Source organism: Struthio camelus, chromosome 23, assembly GCF_040807025.1.
Source record: "Struthio camelus isolate bStrCam1 chromosome 23, bStrCam1.hap1, whole genome shotgun sequence".
NCBI lineage: Eukaryota > Metazoa > Chordata > Aves > Struthioniformes > Struthionidae > Struthio > Struthio camelus.
Genome location: NC_090964.1, coordinates 5,300,306 through 5,308,581, shown reverse-complemented (window position 1 = coordinate 5,308,581; position 8,276 = coordinate 5,300,306). Strand labels below are relative to the sequence as shown.

Here is an 8,276-nt window from a genome sequence, read left to right as displayed (position 1 = left end):
AAAGCAGTGCTTTCATTCTTTATGTGGGAAAGCAATAGGTTAGCAGCGAGCCTATACACAGAGATACAACATCCTCCTGGAGAAATTAAAACCTCTTTTTCATTACATATTTTTTGCTGTTTCAAGGAACAGTGCAAAAACGTGCATGAAATAATAATGAATAACAGTCTATAAAATGCCCTATGGATTTAGACGTGCAGACGCTCCAGCACATGAATAACTTTCTCCCTGGGAGACAAGATAAATACTGAAATTGCTCATGAGCACAAATATTTGCAAGGCTGGGCCTTCTTTCCCCTCCAGTAGCATTCCCAGCCCTTGCACTCATCTGCGCTCACCTGCTTTCGCTGTTGCCCTGAGGGCTGCATAGCCCACTGCCTACGTGAGACGAGGCTGTCACAGGTATTTGACACGCTGCAGCACAGAACTGAATTGAGTAACCTGATGGGTCATTCTTTTTAGCTTGATGTCTCTTGAAGGAGAGGATGGAAATCATTTCTCCCCTGCTGCCTGAGGGAAGGTGCTGAAACAGGGCGAAGGTAAGACAGGCGCCAGTTCCCCACCCTTGAGCACCCTGGCTCCCGCATGAGGGCCTTTAAGTATTAGCATTTCTCCTCCCTGCTCAACTCCTGCACTGAGATGCAATCTAGCTCACCGTGTTGTAACGTCTGCCTTTGTCTGTCTCCAGTGCCAACATCCTTAATTCAACAGGAATGAGTGGGGAAGGAGTCATAGGAAGCAATGACCAGGCAGGGCTGGAGGGAAACCCGCAGGAAAACCGTGGGACTGACTCAGAGCTTTCTCAGGCTACTGGGGCTCAGGGAAGAGAGTCGTCTGAAACCCTGGAAAAAATCCCATCCCCACAGTGATGGCCACTCTGTGTCCTGGCTGAGCTGCTGCTCTTTGGGCTGCTCGGTGGGAGCCAGGAGCAAGCAGGGATGCGACAGTTTCACTGAGAAAAGCAGGGAAAAAATGTGGGTCGGTTAGATCATCAGCTAGAAGCCTTCTGTACTTGTAGGACTTCCCCCAAAGCACAAGCTGAGTGGGAAAATTCAAGCCAGGAAGCTCTGCCACATCTTGGGATCTGGAGACGCAGTGGTAACACAGTGGAGAAAGAGGTACCAAACTGATAGGCAAACATACCCTGCACTGACAAGCTTCAAGCACATTATCAACTTTAACTATTTTATTTCCTTACTTGTCTGAACCCCCAGTGAAAGGATAGTAAGATTCCTTCAATGCACAAAAATATCATGATACCTGGTTAGAAAGAAAAAGGATTCATACCAGAGCAGAAGAGCTATGAAAGCCACTGGAGTCACGCTGCTAAACAAGGAGCTCGGTCAATCATCTCACATATAGTGTTGAAGCAGCACCCACAGGCAGAGAGACTGAGTTTGAAGGGGACTTTCCACTTTCTTCTTCTCCTGCAAACGAAATCAAGATGTTGTTGTTGTTGTTATTATTATTATTATTATTCAGACAGGATGAAAATGTTAATACAGCTCCTTCACAGCTGCCTGGAAAAATAATATATATCTATTAAAGAGCCAGAACAAGCTGTTCTTGAAAATAAACTGATGCTCGGTGAGACTTTTCAACTTATCCCAAGGGAAAATATGTCTAAGCTAAATGCATTTCTCTCATTCAGCATCATTATATCTTAATAGTACTTTGCATTTAAATCCATTCAAGGTGGCACCTAGGTCATCAGAGCCCTTGTTGACCTTGAAGAGGCAGAATGTGTCAATCCTGGCTCAGTAGGGTGCTTTCAAATGTCTGTCTGCTGCTTATTACAAATACAGTATGTATCACATTATGGCCTCTGGCATGAATAATGTGGAGCTACCAAAAATACAATCACCATGGAAACAGCTTCACAATGATGGGAAGGCTGGATGGAAAAAACTGACCTGGGAAGAGGTCAGGTCCATGTAGATGGTGTTTTGGATGGGAATGGAGTGTGAAGTATTGACCTACTACCATCCAAAGTGCAAGGTAACTGGAAGATAATGACCGAACCCTGTATCCGGCTAAGGGCAGCTCTCCCCTCATGCCCTTGTTCAAAGCAAGCAGTTGTGGTTGTCTCGCAGTTCTGAGGTGCAATTCAGGGTTTTAAGACATTCTAGTTTCAAAACTCAAGACATACTCCTTGTTCCTTCTGTAGGACTAGCGCACTTGGAGACCCTTGCATAGGCAGGGCTTATCATCAGCACTGAGTGATTCCAGCCAAGCCTCATGTCTCTGCATTTGCAAAAGCGAAACCTGAGCTCAACACTCAGTTGGTGTATCTCCCATTTTTGTATTGTCCTCTCAACCTAGCATAAATGATGAACATCACACTGTTAGCCTGTCCTTAGGCTTATTCCAAGGACCAGCTTTTTGCAGGCATCCAGCTGGGACTGCATGAAGTTCCAAACAATTCGTTGCGGGATTCCTTCTGCAGTTAACCAACCCTTTGTGATTTCACTTCGGAGATTTTCTTCAAGGATGTTTATTATCTGTGAATATTTCACAGAATCCTTTGGAAAAGTGATTTTTTAGCCTGTGGGTTCTTTACAAACAGCTTACGTTGATTGTGTGTTATTTGTGACACATCTTTGATAGTCTGAAATCACTAGGCTTCGTTTCTGCCTTCAAATGACTAGCTGAAACAATAACGCTCCCCCTGACAGGAATTAAAATAAACATACAAGTCATGTGTGATAAAATTCTGCAACCACTAGAATTTGTGCTCGTGTTTCCAAATTCCCTGTGCCTTTTCGTATTCCCATGATAACTTCCCATCATCAATTGTAGCAAATCACACTTCACTTTTAAGGGATTCTTGGATAATTTTGAAGAACATTTCCTAGTTACCTGTATTCTTTAGGGACAAAGCACCACAGTGCCTCTGCTCCCATCAATCTATAATCACTCTGGTGCAGAACAGCAAGAGGAATTGAGCAATAATGGTAAACACTGCTTCAGAGAGTACTTGATCTAAAGATGAGACTCTATCAGCTTGTGTTCGGAGAAGGGGGACTGGCCAGAAAAGCTCTTGGCACTCTCTTTAATGGGTAAGAATCCCATTTCATTTTGGCAACAACCTTTTTTCCTTAAACCGGGCTAGCTGGACATAGTTTGTTCTTCTTTTTCAAGGCTTTCAGCTATGACCTCTTTTCGTTTGTGTGCAATGCTGATCAAGAAAGGGTATTCCTCTCTGCAATCTATTAGAGAATTAGAAAGCTCCTGGAGTACTTACAGTTGAATTATATCCTCAGAAGGACCATTGCCATAAGGGGCAGGGGTCTGCTGAGCTAAGTGGAGTCCTTGTTTCTCTATGTAGAATCGATTCCCTTCTCTGGAAGGAGACCTGCAGTCACATTATAATTAACTAGGTTGCCATTTTATTACTGGTATATTTTAGGGAAAGTCAGGGGCTGGACAGAGTACAAGACACAGAAGTCCTAGATAACTAGGACTGGGAGTTTCAAAAGAAGCCGGGTTATATCTCTACTGCAGTCACAGAACAATAGCTGTGCAGTATAGAAATATGTGAACTAGTCAGAAGTGTTTAATGCTTGTTAGAAGGGTAAATTAGTCCAAGCTGGGCTGAAAGTAAACTATTATCAGTAATGAATTTAAGATGTCCTCATGAATTTGGGCATGACTGCAAAGGGTGGGTAGGGATGTAGCTATGCGGAACATCTGCATGTCTTTGACTTCAGGTCTAGCGTGTCCTTAGAGAGGCAAGTACCAACTATTGTCTGTCAATCCATTCTAGTGTCCTAATATCTCACCTACCTTTGAAATTCCTAATCTGCAAGCAACTATAATGAAGGAGCTAGAAGAATAGCTTTAGGGTTAGAAGACTGGTTTGGCCGGGTTGTACGCCTTCCAGCCAGTTTTTAATCTCTCTGCATCTTACTTCTCTTTTAGTAGACAAGGACAACTGTGCTTCTTTTGTATTATGGGTTTCTTTGTAGTGATTAGTTCTCATGTGGGTACAGCATTGCTAGGATTACCTGTCCGGACTCTGTGCATAAACACATATTCTAAACTCAAGTATTGTGAGATCACTACAGAAACTGAACGGACTGAGATGTAAGGCAACAGCTTTTTTTGGAGTTGCACTTCTATCACCTATAAACTGAAGAAGTACCTATGCAAAGACTCTGCTTGCAGATTCAGCATCAACTCTAAAGTAATCTGGAACTGTACGTCTTTGGGGCGTATTAAAAAGTGAGGGTCAACACTCAGGGCACCTCATTCCTCGTAAAGAAGGTAAGAAATAGGAGATGATATATACATACTCAACACTGAAAACATTTGGGATATTAGCCTTTCTCTATTATTACTAATGACATAGTATTAACACTTAGAGATCAAACTGGAGATGAAACTCCTCTTGTGGTTTGCAATGTAGTTTTCCAGAGAAAGACCGTCTTGTCTACCACCTAAACGTACAATACTTGACACAGATTTCCTTCTTTGAACAGGTGAATCCCCCTCCTTGTACCTTAACTCCTGTTCATGAGTCCTAGCCACCAGTTCACCCCCAGTTGGAAAACCTGTGCTAGCTTGTCTCAGTGGCTCCACCTGGACAAGAACCCCACAGCAAGGATGTCGTGTTACAAACTGCCATGCAGGGTTTGTGGGCGCTTAGCCAAGTAAAGTAATATTGCCTCTTTGCACTCCATTCAGGTAAGCCTGTTTTCCTTGAAACAACTCTACCATTACTCTCATATGGCTGTGAGTTATTAGCCCATGGAAGTCCAGATGTATCATTAGTCCTAGCAGGGTTGAGGAGGACACTTCATCACTAGAAGTTCAACATTCTGGAGCAAACATCCCTCGGCTTTTAGTGGTTGTCATTCTTTCATTACTCACTGCAAATGGGAGAACAACAAATGAAAGACTCTCTTCTTTTTCTTGCAGCGTTACAGTAGATGGGCAAAGATAGCCAAGGCAATACACTGTAGGACACATTGCTTAACTTAGAGGTCTCTTTGCTGTAGCTCCTTATAACTTATTCAGGATTCATTACTCTTTCTGGGTCGAAAATTGAGAGAAGGCCATTAAGTAACTGGAATGCATATTTATTCAAGACTAAGCAGATGTTTTAGAAACCAGTCTGCAGATAACAAGTCAGCAAGAGACACCAAGTTTTCAGAGGCAAAACTGCAAACAGTACATAGAGAGGCCACAGCGCCAACAGACGACCTCCTGAAGCGTGTAAAAAGAGTCTCTCAGTCTCCTCTCACCAGTGTTGGAAAGGAGACTGTCTCATCTGGATTTCCAGGATTGCTCCTTGCGCTAGGAGCCAAACTTGGCCTTGCATTACACCCTTTTTTGTGTGCGACATCCAAGGCGGTTGGAAGGCCGTTCCTGCGCTGCTGTAAACTGGTACCACTCTGTCTAAGCAACAGAAGCAATGATAATTTGTGCCCAAGTGAGGATCCAATTCGTAATATTTTGTTAAATTCAAATCGTTCCATCCACCATTTCTGATGAACACTATAAGCCTTTCTATTTTTTTTTTTCATTTCTCAAATGTCAAGTAGATCTTTTACAGCAGCTCTTAAGAAGATAAAGGGGATTAAAGGATCATTTTATCCTATTTAAAGTTAGCTCTAAGACGATAGGAATAAACAGGCACTTTCTAAAGGATGTTAATCTCAGCTCTTTCTTATGCCCCCCCTTCCTCCTTCTCCTTTTCTTTTTCTTCTTCGCTAGCCAAATTTCACTTTACTGGATGTATTCACTTTTGTGGGTGAAATGATTGCAAGAAGGCAAGTTCTACCATCCTTTCTCCTCACTTCAAAAAGCAAACAGAAAATATCATTCCTGATTGCAATATTAAACATAAATTTAAATTGGGCTGTCAATCATGGCTTAGATTTTATGGCAAAAAGATGGAGGGAATGAGGGGGAAATAAAAAGCTCTTTGGCAAATGGAGGAAACCTGTCCCTGCAACTAGCACCTAAAAAGCAAGAAACTGCGTACTGGCAGAAGAAAGATGGAAAGAACATTGTTTAAAGAAAACTAAGTAGCAGAAATAAGAGCTTTGGACTAGCTGTGGGGATTTCAAAATAAGCTGTCAGGAGACTGGGAGACAGAGATAGACTTGTTAACCTTTAAGGAGGGACTGTTAGCTCACTGTTAATATTTGCAAACGAAACCCATACAGGTAGCATTTTTAGCCTGAATGGATTTATTGTTAGAAAAAAGGTGCCAAACTGGCATCTCATTGCCCCTGTTTAGCCACAAAACAGGGTCAGAAGAGGCAACTGCATTCTCCCTTAGCCATAGACATCAAACCTGGCCCTCAACATGCCTTTCACAGCAGGATCAGACAGGCGTCTCTGACCCTGTCCAAGTTACTGCCCTCTCCGTTGGAGGTTAGCGCACGATTAGCTGCTGCTAGTTACTGTCTCCTAGCTGGAAAAGCACATTGACTGACAGTATGTGTGCCTCGGACCAAAGCCGGTTTGTATCCCCTTCACTTGGCATTGCAACGACCTTGCAATGGTCTCGGGGCATACGCAGCAGCTGAGGGGTGGTAACAGAGCTGCCAGCACTCCCCTGAGGCTGGGAGGAAGAACAGACCTCGCAAAGTCACCCTTTGGCTGAGATCAGGTAGGGCAGCAGCATGCAGCTACCATACGTACAGCTAGGTATAGGGTGCTGGTCTGCCTGGCCTTGGTCTGGTAGAGTTCATGAAGATGTCCTTAAATTTAACAATGGAAACAGCACCTTTGACATCAAATCTTGTGAACTATGCTCAATTCAGGATCAGGGTCCTCAGAGGCTCCTGGAGGCAGCCAAAGAAACTATCTGCCTGCAAGCTTACCTCTCAAATGACAGCCTCTGCCAGACCAGCAAGAGCTTCTGTCTGACAGAAGGACAACCATTTCACTCAGATCATACTGAAAACATAATTCTGGGGTGTGGCCGTGGACTGTTGATTTGCCAAGGATGTCAAGCATTGCTTAGACCAAAGTCTTAGTTTTCCGGCCACATTACAGACCCCTCAATGAATCCAGGGCACATCAGCAATCTGACAGCTTAAGACCTGAATAAGCCTCACGTGCAAATGGCAAAAACTCAGAGGACTGCAGGTGCTACAATTTTCTTGGGGTGTCTCCTCAAGCAATAGTTTGCCACAGTTTCTAGAATAGAAGCCATTGGTATGGTTTGCTCTACGTCTGGACTGTCCTGTGACATCCCAGTCAGCACTGGTGGAGATGCAGATGATGCATGTCATTCATGACGGTGCTGGATGGGAAGGAAAAAAAAAGATCTACTGTCAGAAAATGAGTCTTGTACTCGTCTCAGCAGACTCTGGATAATCAGGTCTATTATTCTCCTTGATAAGAATACAGGAATGTTTCTCCTGCACTGAATTATGGGCCTTAATTGCTGCTCCTGTGAACATCACCCTAAGATTTGATGAGCAAGTTGTGTTCACTCCTTCTTGAACATTATCTCCAGGAACCCAGACCCAGCATGAGCTTTATTATACAGATGTAGTTTGCAGAAGGAAGCGTTGTTACAAAGCAGAAGGAGGGAGACTACTTCAAAAGAGTTGCCAGTAGCTCTGCTGTGAAGCTGCTTAGAACATCACTTTAAGCAACTGAGCACCATTGGCAGGAGGCAGTCAGACACGCCAAGGACACAACTGCTGTTCCATGCCCTAACATAGATGAAAATACCTTCCTGTCTGCAGCAGCAATGCTGGGGGTTGGGGGCTGACAAATCCTGAGCCAATGTCTGTGAAGGTGCTCACCCCATCCTGTAAGGTCCCTTCCGGCACGCAACATCTCTACCTGAACAGGAGGCACTTTGCTGGTATAAGCCCTACAAATTTATCTTCTCTTTTGGGTGAGACCTCACGGACTGATTCCAGGGCACCACTACTCTACTCCTTCCACCTCCAGTCCTCCCTCCTACTGCCTCCCCGCCCCGTGACCCCAAATGCCATGGCTGCCCAGCTCCCCGACCAGGTAGGCACATCGCAATTGGCACAGGAGATCCCAGGACTGTAAAAAGAGCTGCCTGTCAGTGGTGAAGGATGGGGGAGAACCAGACCTGTCAGGGAGAATACACTAGGGAGTTATATTCAGGTGCATTTCATTCTCAGGCATTCAGAGAGGTGGATCTGCACGCAGCACGATCAACATTACCGTTGCTGTAGGAGCTCTTAGCTGGCACTGTGCACTGCTGTTCCCAAACCAGGAGAGCATGGCTTGAGTAGATATGGTTTCTCCCTCTCCTAGGGAGTCTAAGATTT

At 44.2% G+C, this 8,276-nt stretch overlaps 1 long non-coding RNA gene across 1 annotated transcript in view; it reads right to left on the bottom strand.

Annotated features, from left to right (window-relative positions):
- Nucleotides 1-1,293: 1,293 nt before the first annotated feature.
- The window catches only part of LOC138062040 (uncharacterized), a 110,358-nt gene continuing 103,375 nt past the window's right edge, over nt 1,294-8,276 (bottom strand). Inside the window, exon 3 of the long non-coding RNA XR_011136015.1 lies at nt 1,294-1,427. This is a non-coding gene — a long non-coding RNA (uncharacterized lncRNA). The remainder of the gene's footprint in view (nt 1,428-8,276) is intronic.